Source organism: Saccopteryx bilineata, chromosome 7, assembly GCF_036850765.1.
Source record: "Saccopteryx bilineata isolate mSacBil1 chromosome 7, mSacBil1_pri_phased_curated, whole genome shotgun sequence".
Taxonomy (NCBI): Eukaryota; Metazoa; Chordata; class Mammalia; order Chiroptera; family Emballonuridae; genus Saccopteryx; species Saccopteryx bilineata.
The window spans coordinates 84,347,979-84,359,583 of NC_089496.1; the positions used below are offsets into that span (position 1 = coordinate 84,347,979).

The 11,605-nt window shown below is 44.4% G+C and overlaps 1 long non-coding RNA gene across 1 annotated transcript; it reads left to right on the forward strand.

Moving 5' to 3' along the window:
- Positions 1 to 4,075: 4,075 nt before the first annotated feature.
- On the forward strand, positions 4,076 to 11,180 carry LOC136311092 (uncharacterized). The gene is made up of 3 exons (XR_010726685.1): positions 4,076 to 4,200; positions 7,940 to 8,048; positions 10,506 to 11,180. It is a non-coding gene; the product is annotated as an uncharacterized lncRNA (long non-coding RNA).
- Positions 11,181 to 11,605: the final 425 nt, after the last annotated feature.

The following is an 11,605-nucleotide window of genomic DNA, read 5'->3' on the forward strand; positions in this document are numbered from 1 at the left end:
CTTGAGCTAGGGGGAGTCCCACCATCACGTGCTTTTGGCAGTGATTCAAAGCCTGTCAGGGGGTAGGAAAGGCTTGTGATGAAATAATGAGGTTTCAGTGTACTCGGATTGGAGATTTTTGGCACAGAGAAGCTGAAATCAGGCTCAGTAGAAGCAGGGCATCTTATGTGATCAGTTTGGGGAGCATATTTGGCTTCCTATGGTTGGCCTTGAATTGGAAATCGGGTAGAGCAAAGAAATAGAGAAAATGACAGTCATTTATCAAGTCCTGATTTTTTTCGGACCAGCTGCTGTAGAAGTTGCGAGTGGGACAGAATTCTATCATCATACATGGTCTGGCTATTGTCTGTTTTCACATATTCAATCTCTTAATAGTGATGGTTTATAATATGTGAAGCTTATACCAAAGGGATAAAAAAAAAAACAAAAAAACAGATGTCTTCAACAGATTAAAGAGTCAAAAGATATAAACATATTATTTCTATATTTGGAACTAAAAGAAGCTAATTCAAGTAGATTCAAACCATAGTTAAGTTTGATTTATGCAAATCCAATTGAAAGTGCTTGAAAAAAAAGAGAAAGGTGGTTCAACTTGATTATTCGCCACAATAAGTGTTATCACAGGAAATGCAGAGCAGTGTTCAGATGGTCTTACAAAGTGGGTTGAAATGGCTTTGTCTTCAAGAAACAAACTGCAGAATTATGATCCACAGAGAAACACTGACTGAGAGTTAGAGGAACTGATAATATCAACTACAGAAGATACTATAAATATTTTATGAATGATTTAAGGCAATGTTTTCAAACTATGGATTATGATCCATTAGTGGATTGTGAGATCAATTTACAGGATAATCAACATTTTAAAAAATAGAATGGTATAGAATAGAACAGAATATTGTCTTTTGCCTTAGTAGTTAACTTGTAGGACCTAATATTTGGGTAAAATATGACTCCAGTGTAAAGACTAAAATAATTCAACCTCACAGGAGAAGCAAGAAGGTATAAAACAAGATATTGAGACAGGTTAGTAAGCCAGGACAAGTGCAATAGGGAAACTGAGACAGATAGTTACATAATCAAGCAGATTACAGCCATCTGGTACATGACAAAATCCTATCTTCCCTAACCAAGAACACTTAAGTGTAGGGGTTTACACTTCTCCTCTTCAACCACAGGGTAAATAGCTTAAATCACCTAATCAGGAAGATAGATAACAGAAATCCAGTTAGTGTCATCTGTGCCAACCACACCCAAGAATGGATGAAGTCAGAGGAATAAATTTCATTTCGGCACGTCAGCATAAAGCTGATGAATATTCTATCAAGATCTTCCCCTAAGACCGCCCCTAAACTCCCAGTCTTTAAAACCCTCAAAACAAAGTACCCAGCGCACTCTCCCTCCAGGGAACACTCCCCGCCTTTCCTTTCCCTCTTCCTCTTTTCCCTTCCCCCCCCCCTTCCATTTTTCTCTCTTCTCTTTTCCCCTCTTCTTCCTCCACCCCTCCCCCCGCACCCCCCTCTCAGGCATATATTTCCTAAACTTAAAGGGTCCTCACGAGACTGGCAATCAGGGAAGCACTGAACAGCTTATCCAGGGCTAACCCCTGGACCTCTCTGGGGCCCTCTTTTCCCCCCAGCTTCCCAATGTAGTCTCATTTCCTTCCTATAAGATTTCTTCTCTTCTGGACCCTTCTTTGATTTACTGTCCTCAGCTTTAATAAGCTCTGAAAATTACCTGGACTCTTGAAACTTTTCCTGCCAGACGTCAAGAACCCACACACTCCTGGCTGGCCCCAGGCAGACCTGAAGGGCCAGGTCCCCTGTCCAGTAGCAGTAAAAATTGCAGTTGGACAGAGTGAAGCACTGTGGTAGGCAGATGAATGCCCTTCCTGAAAGATGTTCACATGCTAACCTCCATAATCTGTGAATATGTTACCTTACATGACAAAGGGGTTTTACAGGTGTGATTAAATTAATGGTTATCCTGGGTTATCTGAGTGGCCCAAAGTAATCACAGGGTCCCACGTAAAAGAGGGAGGTGGTGATGGGTCAGCGCCAGAGAGAGATTTGAAAATGCTTCATTGCTGGCTTTGCAAATAGAAAAAGAGGCCATGGACCAAGGAATGCAGGCAGGTCCTAGAAGCTGGAAAAGGCAAGGGGACATTTCTAGTGGCTCTCCTCTAGAACCTCAAGAAAAAACAGCCCTGCTGACCCTTGATTTTAGTCCCAAAACACACACACAGACACACACACACACACACACACACACACACTTTGAACTTCTGACCTCCAGGACTATAAGATAGTACATTTTGTTCTGTTTTTTTGTTTGTTTGTTTGTTTGTTTTGTATTTTTCTGAAGCTGGAAACGGGGAGGCAGTCAGACAGACTCCCGCATGCGCCCGACCAGGATCCACCCGGCACGCCCACCAGGGGCGATGCTCTGCCCTTCCGGGGCGTCGCTCTGTTGTGACCAGAGCCACTCTAGTGCCTGGGACAGAGGCCAAGGAGCCATCCCCAGCGCCAGGGCCATCTTTTGCTCCAATGGAGCCTCGGCTGTGGGAGGGGAAGAGAGAGACAGAGAGGAAGGAGAGGGGGAGGGGTGTAGAAGCAGATGGGCGCCTCTCCTGTGTGCCCTGGCCGGGAATCGAACCCGGGACTTCCGCACGCCAGGCCGACGCTCTACCACTGAGCCAACCGGCCAGGGCCACATTTTGTTCTGTTTTAAGCCACTAAATTTGTGGCAATTTTTTACAAGAACAATAGAAAACTAATACAGGAACATACAAGGAAGTAGTCTAGTGTGGCTGAACCAGAGTACAAGCTGGAAATGAGATCGGCAACATCAGTAAAACCAGGCTGACCTTCCTAGGGTTTGTTGAACATAAGGCTAAAGCTCACTTTATCCCTGGGAAGGATTTTTAAACTGGGGAATGAGGCCTGACCTGTGGTGGCGCAGTGGATAAAGCGTCGACCTGGAAATGCTGAGGTCGCCGGTTCGAAACCCTGGGCTTGCCTGGTCAAGGCACATATAGGAGTTGATGCTTCCTGCTCCTCCCTCCCCCTTCTCTCTCTCTCTCTCTCTCTCTCTCTCTCTCTCTCTCTCTCTCTGTCTCTCCCTCTCCTCTCTAAAATGAATAAATAAGTTAAAAAAACTTTGAAAAAAATAAAATAAACTGGGGAATGATAAGATGAGGTCTGCATTTTAGGAAATTATATTGATCTAATCCAGGGATCTGCAAAGTTTTCCTGAAAGAATCAGATACTAAAGACTTTATATTGTGTGGGCCATATATATAGTCTTTGTTGACTGCTCACTTTTGTTTTTTAACAACCCTTCAAAAATGTAAAACCCATTCTTAGCTCAGGGGTATAGCTTGCCCCTGGTCTGAGCTATCCATAGCTATCTTGTTTCCCACTTTCTCAACTACCTTTGCAACTAGATGTGCTGATGGGAGTGGATATCCAATTCTGGTTAAAGAAACATCAAGGGAAAGTCTCCCAAAGAACTTGTGGGGAAACTTTTGCTTTCCTTGTTTGTTTGTTTGTTTGTTTGTTTAAGTGAGAAAAGGGGAGATTCTGTGTTACCACTTTGGGTAGATCAGAATTATCTCAGAAGTGTGCTTAAGAGTCCTTTCATAAAATGCACTTTGTTGTTGTTGCCCCCCCCCCCCCCCATTGAGAGAGAGAGAGAGAGGGAGGGAGGGAGAATCAACTCATTCCACTTAGTTGTTCCATTTTTTTAGTTGTGTGCCCATTGATTACTTCCTGTACATGTCCTGACAGGATATTGAACCTGCGACCTTGGTGCACTAGGACAACATTTTACCCACCGAACAACCTGGCCAGGGCTTTTTTGTTGCTCTTATTGATGCTTATCTTCCTTTCAGTTTCTTTTAGGTCTTGCTTTCCTTCTATCCCTCCAATAATTGTTGTGAAATATAATAACTTGTGGACTTTTGTGATAAGCTTGCAATAAATGCCAGTCTGTCTGCACACAGAAGTAAGTATAATACTTACTTCTCTCTACTCCACCCATTTATCACCCAGACACAGGCTCTGGGGAGGGTTTGCAGAGTTACAGAACCATAGCCTCTCAACGGGAACATTCCTCCTTTCAATCTATCTGCCTTGTCCACCAGCACCTGCTAAGAATGTTATGTCCACAACCTGATTGCCTGCAGGTCTCTGCATTCAGGTAGGTGAGCACGCTCAGGTCCTCGGTTTGGAAAAACTTCCTCTCTGGCCCCAAGGGGACTTTGCCCCTACATTTAATTTGTAGTTGAGGAATGTTGTATAGGCTGAGCTGTGACTGAGCATGCTGAGTAGCCGGAACAGAGTGCGGGAGATGGGGGTGAAAAATGCCCCTCCTTTAACTGTTATCAGGGCCTTCTTCCTGGGCCAAATCTGCTACCAACAAAGATACATGGAAGGGCCTAAGCACGGATTTGATGAGAGACTGTGATTTCTCTTGTTCTTTTTTGGGAGGTGGGGAGTAGGCAGGGTTTAAACAACTTTTATATCTCAGTTCTGGAGGCTGGGAAGTCCAAGATCAAGATGCTGGCAGATTCCTGTTTTCTGGTTTATAGACTGCTGCCTTCTTCTGTCTTCACACAGTAGAAGGGAGGAGGAACTCTTGAGATTTTTTTCCTGTTTCTCTTTATTGAATTTATTGCAATGACACTGGTTACTAATCTCTTGCTCTTGAATTCAGCTAAGCCCTTGTCCTTTCATGATGAACACTGCAGACCAGGTGAAAGAGTGGGTAGGAAATGTTATCAGTCTTGCCTCCTGGGCCTCATAGATCCATACACTGTCTACTGACACAACTCCTGACCCCAGTACCTAAGTTTCACCTACTGTTAACATCTTACATTACCATGGTGCATTGCCAAAGGTAAGAACTAACCTTGTTAGCCTGGCTGAGTAGCTCAGTTGGGTAGGGCATTATCCCAATATGCCAAGGTTGTGGGTTTGATCCCCAGTCAGGGTATGTACAAGAATCAGCCAATGGCCCTGGCCGGCTGGCTCAGTGGTAGAGCGTCGGCCGGGCGTGCAGAAGACCCGGGTTCGATTCCCAGCCAGGGCACACAGGAGAAGCGCCCATCTGCTTCTCCACCCCTCCCCCTCTCCTTCCTCTCTGTCTCTCTCTTCCCCTCCCGCAGCCGAGGCTCCATTGGAGCAAAGATGGCCCGGGCGCTGGGGGTGGCTCTATGGCCTCTGCCCACCAGGGGGCGATGCTGCCCATCCTAGGCGTTGCCATGTTGCAACCAGAGCCACTCTAGCGCCTGAGGCAGAGGCCACAGAGCCATCCCCAGCGCCTGGGCCATCTTTGCTCCAATGGAGCCTTGGCTGCAGGAGGGGAGAGAGAGACAGAGAAGAAAGCGCAGCGGAGGGGTGGAGAAGCAAATGGGCGCTTCTCCTGTGTGCCCTGGCCGGGAATCGAACCCGGGTCCTCCGCACGCTAGGCCGAGGCTCTACTGCTGAGCCAACCAGCCAGGGCCGGCTAATGTGCTTTTAACCATTATATAAACCTCCTTAAATGTCTATTTCCAACTCCATTCCTGTTTCTTCTAAGACTTGCCATCAAACATAAGGGAATAAAAGAAACCAGGATTCTGAGATCAGCTCTAAAAGCTACTTCAGCATTTCCTATCAGTATTTCCTGATGTGAAATCTCCAAAAAAAAAAAAAAAAAAAAAAAAAAAAAGAATCTGACAGGAATGCCTTGCCTGGCTGGATAACTCAGTTGGCAAGGGCATCATCCCTATACACCAAAATTGCACGTTTGATCCCTGGTCAGGGCACATACAAGAAACAACCAATGAATGCATAAATAAGTGGAACAACAAATTGATGTTTCTCTCTCTCAAAATTAAAAAATAAAAAAGCCTAACAAGATAGTTATTTAAAGAAAAGAGAATTTTATAGTCACACAAGTTAAGGAAATGCTAAAAGGCAAATCCCTTCCTTTTTTAAAAAATATTTATTTATTTATTTACTTTGAAAGAGAGAGATTGATTTGTTCTTCACCCACTTATGCATTCATTGGTTGCTTTATTTTTTAATCCTTTTTTAAAAATGTATTTATTTATTTGTTGCAGAGAGAGGGATAGATAGGGACAGACAGGAACGGAGAGAGATGAGAAGCATCAATCATCAGTTTTTCGTTGGGACTCCTTAGTTGTTCAATGATTGCTTTCTAATATGTGCCTTGACAACGGGCCTTCAACAGACCGAGTAACCCCTTGCTTGAGCCAGCGACCTTGGATCCAAGCTGGTGAGCTTTTGCTCAAACCAGATGAGCCCGCGCTCAAGCTGGCGACCTCGGGGTCTCGAACCTGGGTTCTTCCGCATTCTAGTCCGATGCTCTATCCACTGCGCCACCACCTGGTCAGGCATTGGTTGCTTCTTGTATGTGCTCTGACCAGGGATTGAACCTGCAACCTTGGCATATTGGGTTAAAGCTCTAATCAATTGAGCTACCTGGCCAGGGCCCAAATTCATTCTTGAGAGACAAAATGTTCATCAATATGACAAAAATCTCTGAGAAATTTTGCAACAAATAAGTCAGTTTAATTTGGTTTAATAAGACTTTTCTCAATTTTCAGTCATTTGTGTACTACCTCTATGCCTTTTGCCATACCTACAGACCATTTGTACTATTATTGAATTAATCTTTTTCTTTAAATTGACTCACCTTTAAAAAGGAACATTCTAAAGGGCATTTGATATTGATGGAATGTTAGGTTCACTTGCCAAAATTAATTAGAGAATTTTAAAAATGTTAATTTCAACCAAGAACTCCCTAAAGTCATTTTATCTAACACCAGTGGTTCACATATGACAGTTTGGGAAATGTGGGTTACTGGAAATCTTTTCTCCATGACACTTCTTTTTTTTTTTTTCAGAGACAGAGAGAGAGTCAGAGAGAGGGATAGACAGGGACAGACAGACAGGAATGGAGAGATGAGAAGCATCAATCCTTAGTTTCTCATTGCACATCGCGACACCTTAGTTGTTCATTGATTGCTTTCTCATATGTGCCTTGATTGTGGGCCTTCAGCAGACTGAGTAACCCCTTGCTGGAGTCAGTGACCTTGGGTCCAAGCTGGTGAGCTTTGCTCAAACCAGATGAGCCCGCGCTCAAGCTGGCGACCTTGGGGTCTCGAACCTGGGTCCTGGCATCCCAGTCCGATGCTCTATCCACTGCGCCACCGCCTGGTCAGGCTCCATGACACTTTTTTTTTTTTTTTCTTTTTTTACAGAGACAGAGAGAGAGTCAGAGAGAGGGATAGACAGGGACAGACAGACAGGAATGGAGAGATGAGAAGCATCAATCATCAGTTTTTCATTGCGCATTGCAACACCTTTGTTGTTTATTGATTGCTTTCTCATATGTGCCTTGACTGTGGGCCTTCAGCAGACCAAGTAACCGCTTGCTCAATCCAGTGACCTTGGGTCCAAGCTGGTGAGCTTTTGCTCAAACCAGATGAGCCCACGCTCAAGCTGGCGACCTTGGGGTCTCGAACCTGGGTCCTCGGCATCCCAGTCCGATGCTCTATCCACTGCGCCACCGCCTGGTCAGGCTCCACGACACTTCTTAACATCCCGAGGAGACACTGGGAAATGCTGAGCTAATTGATCAACTCCTGAAGCTCAGAAGATCAGGATATATACTCAGGGAACTAACAGTAAAGCCCAAACTAAAATGGAAGACCCCTATCTCCCTCTTGTGCTCTTCCTACAATCTTACTAAGCCTCTGAGTTTCAGACATCTCCTGGGCATGGTATAAAGAGGTTCCACGAGGGCTAAAGTTTGTAACACAAAAAGTTTAGGTTCATAAAACACATGATTATGTTTTGATCCCATATTTGGGATTTTAAATGAATTCCCACACCCAGTTCTGATGGCTCCTTGTGTTCTTTCTCTCCAGGGGAAGAACTTGGATCTGATTCTTTGTCAAAGTAAACAGGAACAAAGTATTTTCTGACTCCCAGCTATCATTACTGCCTACATCCCACCGACTCCCATCTACGTACCAGGTAGCTGCACTTTGTACAGTTCTTCCTGAAGTCATGTTATTCTAAAATTTAATTGTGTTTGAATAAGAGGGTGTGGTAAGAGGGGTGCCTGCTGTTAATCAGTAATAGAGAGCAACAGATAAACAAGGTGCCTCCAAGCTGGGCGGGGCAATGATTGGCTCTCTGTTTTCCCCAAAATGGCCTCTGTAGTATGAGTACTTGATTCAGCTTATGCTCTTGGCTGTCTTCTCAACCCCAAAGGCTAGACCACAGGTGTCACTCTCCTCCTCTCCATTTGGCCAGTTGTTTAATGCCTAGAGTGGATTAGACAATATAATACTAATCCCACTTTGCCTGTTTTCCAACATTCAGACCAGACATGGGCACCCCTGGGCTTGATAATGGCCCCTGGAGTCATTCATTTCTTTCCTTACTTAAAATATTGGACATCTAGAATAAGCCAGTTTGTGCTGCATTAGAATAATACAGAGCTCGTATTCATGTGTTAGGCAGTCCTTGTATATTATCTCACTCCCCCTATAGAACAACTCTTCAAGGAAGATATTCTTTTAACCATTTTAAGGTTAAGTAAGCCAGGGTTCAAATGAACTACCTTTCAATTTTTTTAAAAATTTTATTTATTGATTTTACAGAGAGAGGAGGGGAGAGAACAAGAAACATCAAGTCATAGTTGCTTCACTTTAGTTGTTCATTGATTGCTTGTTGTATGTGCCTTGACCAGACAAGCCCAGGGTTTTGAACCGGCAACCTCAGCATTCCAAGTCAATGCTTTATCCACCTCGCCACCACAGGTCAGGCCCTTTCAAATTTTTAAACAATTAAAAATGTGAGATCTGAGATTTGAACCAGGTATTTACTTAACACCAGAGCCTATACTCACAGTCATTACCCAAGGCTACTTCCTTGGGAAAAGCATGTTTTTACTCTCAAGGAATTTACACAATTTATAATAGCTATTGTGAGGTCCTTTAAAAATATTTGCCATCTCTGAATATGTTTCTATATTTTGTCTTTTCCTCCTGATGGTTATCACATTCTCCTCCTCAACATTTAGTAATTTTTATTGAATGTTGTACACTGTGTATGCTACATTGTAGAGCATCTGGATTTTGCTGTCATCCTTCAAAAAATGTTAAGACTTAACACAGCAAAATAAGTTGACAACAAAACAAGTAGGCAGGCCCTGGCTGGTTGGCCGACGCCAGAGCGTCGGCCTGGTGTGCAGGAATCCCGGGTTTGATTCCCGGCCAGGGCACACAGGAGAAGCGCCCATCTGCTTCTCCACCCCTCTCCCTCTCCTTCCTCTCTGTCTCTCTCTTCCCCTCCCGCAGCCAAGGCTCCACTGGAGCAAAGATGGCCCGGGTGCTGGGGATGGCTCTGTGGCCTCTGCCTCAGGCGCTAGAATGGCTCTGATTGCGGCAGAGCAACGCCCCAAGATGGGCAGAGCATCGCCCCCTGGTGGGCATGCCGGGTGGATCCTGGTTGGGCGCATGCGGGAGTCTGTCTGACTGCCTCCCCGTTTCCAGCTTTGGAAAAATGCAAAAAAAAAAAAAAAAGTAGACATACAACTAAATGGGAGATGATATTTGCAAACAACAGCTCCGGTAAAGGGTTAATATCCAAAATATATAAGAACTCAACAAAGCCCAGCAACAAACAAGCAAACAATCCAACTAATAAATGGGGAGATGCCCTGAACAGATACTTCTCCCAAGAGGACATACAAATGGCCAACGAAAATATGTAAAAGTAGGTGCTCATCTTCACTAGCTATTTGAGAAGTGCAAACCAAAACTACAATGACATACCACCTCATATCTGTTAGATTGGCTATTATCAATAACACGGTAATAACAAGTGTTGGAGAGGCCATGGAGAAAAAGGAACCCTCATTCACTGCTGGTGGTAATGCAAATCAGTACAACCATTATGGAAGAAAGTATGGTGGTTCCTCAAAAAACTAAGAATAGCTTGACCAGGCTGTGGTGCAGTGAGCATCAAACTGGGATGCTGAGGACCCAGCTTCCAAAGCCTGAGGTCACTGGCTAGAGGGCAGACTCACCAGCTTGAGCGCGGGGTTGCCACTTGAGTGTGGGATCATAGACATGACCCTTTGGTCACTGGCGTGAGCCCAAAGGTCACTGGCTTGAAGCCCAAGGTTGCTGACTTGAGTCCAAGGTCTCTGACTTGAGCAAGGGGTCACTCACTCTGCTGGAGTCTCCCAGTTGAGGCACATATGAGAAAGCAATCAATGAACAACTAAGGTGCTGCAATGAAGAATTGATGCTTATCTCTTTCCCTTCCTTTCTGTCTGTCCCTGCCCCCCCCTTGCTAAAAACAAAAATAAACTAAGAATAGAACTACCATATGACCCAGCAATCCCTTTACTGGGTATCTACCCCCAAAATTTGAAAACATTGGTATGTAAAGACACATGCACTCCCATGTTCATTGCAGCATTATTCACAGTGGCCAAGACATGGAAAAAACCAAAGTGTCCCTCAATAGAGGATTGGATAAAGAAGATGTGGTGCATATATACAATGGAATACTACTCAGCCATAAGAAATGATGACATAGTGACATTTATGACAACATGAATGGACCTTGTGAACATTATACTGAGTGAAATAAATCACAGAAACTAAGAACTGTATGATTTCACACATAGGTGGGGTAGCAAACTGAGACTCATGGACATAGATAAAAGTGAAGTGGTTGCCAGGGGGAGGGGGATATGAGAAAGGTTTGGGGAAAGGGTATAGAGAGGGACAAATATAGGGTGATAGAAAATGATTTACTGGCCCTGGCCGGTTGGCTCAGTGGTAGAGTGCCGGCCTGGCGTGCAGGAGTCCTGGGTTCAATTCCCGGCCAGGGCACACAGGAGGAGCGCCCATCTGCTTCTCCACCCCTCCCCCTGTCCTTCTTCTCTGTCTCTCTCTTCCCCTCCTGCAGCCAAGGCTCCACTGGAGCAAAGATGGCCCAGGTGCTGAGGATGGCTCTGTGGCCTCTGCCTCAGGCGCTAGAGTGGCTCTGATTGCGGCAGAGCAACACCCCAAGATGGGCAGAGCATCGCCCCCTGGTGGGCGTGCTGGGTGGATCCCGGTCGGGCGCATGCGGGAGTCTGTCTGACTGCCTCCCCGTTTTCAACTTCAGAGAAACAAAAAAAAAAAAATAAAGAAAGAAAGAAAGAAAGAAAATGATTTACTTTGGGTGATGAGGGTACTACATAATCAACAGTTCAAATGCTATAGAAATGTTTACCTGAAACTTATGTACTTGTATTGATCAATGTTACCCTGTTAAATTTAATTTTCTAAATAAAATTTTTTTAAAATGTTAAGACTGAACTATTTTCTTTCCCTGGAAGTCAGTTAATTTAATTTGGATTAGCCAGATCTTGTCAGAGATTTGTTTTTTACTTTTTTAGGGTGAGCCTAGAGTTCCCTTATTCAACAATTAAAACAGCCCTGTTCCTAAGGCATGAAACTTTTGGGACCCAAACTCAAGCCCCAGAGGAAACATCAAGTTCTCTCTACTTTTTCTTGTCAGAACTC